Genomic DNA, 2496 nt, shown 5'->3' on the forward strand with positions numbered 1-2496 from the left:
GATACACCAGTGAAATTTAAGAAACTATTCTATAGGAATATGGAGGAATTTAAGTTGGGGGATATATGGGAGGCAGGGTTTAAGAGTCGGTACAACATGGGGGGCCGAAGGGCCTGTCCTGTCCTGTACTAATCTATGTTCTATATCTGTGTCTATTTGACGTGTGTGCTGAGGTATTTTTCTCCGGGAGTGTGTGATGGATGGTGTGGAGGGATATTCACTGTGCCTGATCCTGTTAATATGCGATGGGACGATGTTGGGGGCGGGGAAGTTCTATTTGTGCCTGACCTCAGGTGAACGTGATGGGACCGCATGGCGTGAAATTCACTCTGTGCGTCACCGCGGGTGAGTGTGATGGAAAACTGTGCAGGGAGATTCACTCTGTGTCTCACTGTTCCTTGTTCGTGATTTCCAGAGCAAACCTGTTCCGAGAATTGGGTCACAAATAAAGACCGGTGTTACTACTTTTCCACGTTTGAAACATCTTTATACAAAGCGATTCAAGAATGTTCAAACCGTGATTCAAGGCTGCTTGAAATCAATTCAAGGGATGAAGCGGTATGTGTCACAGCACGAGAAGATCCCACAGAAACACAGGAATCATCAAACACCCCCGGGGTCAGACAAAGAGTGAAAATGCACAATACACCGCCCCGTCACACACCCCCGGGGTCAAATACAGAGTGAATCTACCACCACTCCGTCCCATCGCACACTCCCGGGATCAGACAGAGAGTGCATCCCCCTCCACACCGTCCCGTCACGCTCTCCAGGGGACAAACATAGAGTGAATCTCCCGCCACACCGTCCCATCACACACTCCCTGGGTCAGACGCAGAGTGAATCTCCCGCCACACCGTCTCATCAAACAATCCCGGGGTCAGACACAAAGTGAATCTCCCTCCACACCGTCCCATCACACACTCCTGAGGTCTGACACAATGAAGCTACCTTCACTGAGTCCCGGAAGAGATTCCTGTTGTAATCAACTGAGAGAAGCTCCGTATCATAGTTTTCGATTCTTGGCATTAATACAGTAAATTTAAATTTCCCAGAGCTTTGTATCCCGCAACCTTGTGTCCAGAACCCGTATATACTGGATTGGAAAATGCGAAAACAGGTGAGATTTGGACTGATCTGTCCGGTGAGAGTTGGGTATTGTGATAGTCCTGACGGGAGAAAATGGAATTCGTTTACAGTCTGAAGTAGTTTTGTGGAAAAAGTGAGGGGTATTGGGATTTGTTTGTTAGGGGGTAAGGTGGTACAATAGGAACATTTTGGGGCCAACTTATGTCTGACGGGGAAGGACAGGACAGTGGGAATATTTCGGAAACTGGCAGGGGGCAGTAGGGAGAGATCAGCACACAGGGTTTATTTTGGTACTGACGCATTTCGGTCAGGAGAGCGCGGTGCAGTGGGATCATTTTGGAGATAGTCGCCGGGCTGTGAGGAGAGGGAGCAACAGGGGGATTAGTTTGGTGAAAGACTTAGATTTTAGGGGCGAGAGTAGGACAACTGGATTAGTTTGGAGACCAGTACAGGGAGATGGCACACAGTGGGTTAATGTGATTAGTTCGGAGCTAGTCGCCGGGCTGTGAGGAGAGGGAGGAACAGTGTGATTCGTTTGCTGAATGACATAGATCTGAGGGAAAAGAGCTGGGCAGCGGGATTAGACGGTGGGAGAGTGGGGTTGTTGCGGGGACTGAAACAGATCAGAAGGGAGACTAAGGGCCTGTTCGATTCGGATGGGGACTGAGGACTGTGGAGAGGTAGCGGTTCGGTGTGATTAGTTCGGAGGACACGGGACTCTGGGGGGACAATGGGTCAGTGCAATCGGGGGAACTGACCCAGGATTGTGGGGAGTCATTGGGACCGTGGTATCTGTCTGGATACCGGCACCGGGCCGTGGGGGAGAGCGTTTGAGTGGGATGAGTTTGTGGAGGGACACAGGCTGTTAGGAGATAGCGATTTCCTGGGATTAGCTTGGGGACGGTCCGGGCTCGGGTTCTCTGCTGGAGCTGTTTTGCCTCTGTTGAATTTTTTTAACCCTCTTGTGTAGGAATGCGAGCTTCCGTCTCCTGTACAAGTGGTCTTCGGGGACGCCCTACTGCAGGCAGTGTGATCCGACTGCAGTCAGTAGGATTTATCCTTGCGATCGTGATCAGCATTTCATCTGCGAGAAGTCGTTGTTCCCGGATATTCCTGAAAAGATCCAGGGTCTCTGTCAACAGCCAGTGGAGGCGACATGAATCAAATGACTAACTCCAGTCTCCCCTTCACTCTCCCCTCCCCACCACACACCGACAAATCTCTCTCCCCGTCCATCCCCTTATTTCCCTCCATTCCCCCGTCCCGCTCTCTCTACCTATCTTATTATTACCTCGTACTTCCACCGCCCGCTTTCTTCTGCTATCTCTACCCACCTCTTTCACCTCTCTCCCACTTTCGTACGCCTCTCTACACCACTCTCTTCCCTCACCGTTCTCTCCATCTCCC

General features: G+C 50.8%; 1 long non-coding RNA gene across 1 annotated transcript; it reads left to right on the top strand.

Moving 5' to 3' along the window:
• The first annotated feature begins 420 nt into the window (after nt 1-420).
• LOC140720124 (uncharacterized) lies at nt 421-2268 on the top strand. The gene is made up of 3 exons (XR_012097113.1): nt 421-558; nt 1056-1120; nt 2060-2268. It is a non-coding gene; the product is annotated as an uncharacterized lncRNA (long non-coding RNA).
• Nucleotides 2269-2496: the final 228 nt, after the last annotated feature.

The sequence above is a fragment of the Hemitrygon akajei genome, unplaced genomic scaffold (assembly GCF_048418815.1).
Source record: "Hemitrygon akajei unplaced genomic scaffold, sHemAka1.3 Scf000036, whole genome shotgun sequence".
Classification (NCBI taxonomy): Eukaryota; Metazoa; Chordata; class Chondrichthyes; order Myliobatiformes; family Dasyatidae; genus Hemitrygon; species Hemitrygon akajei.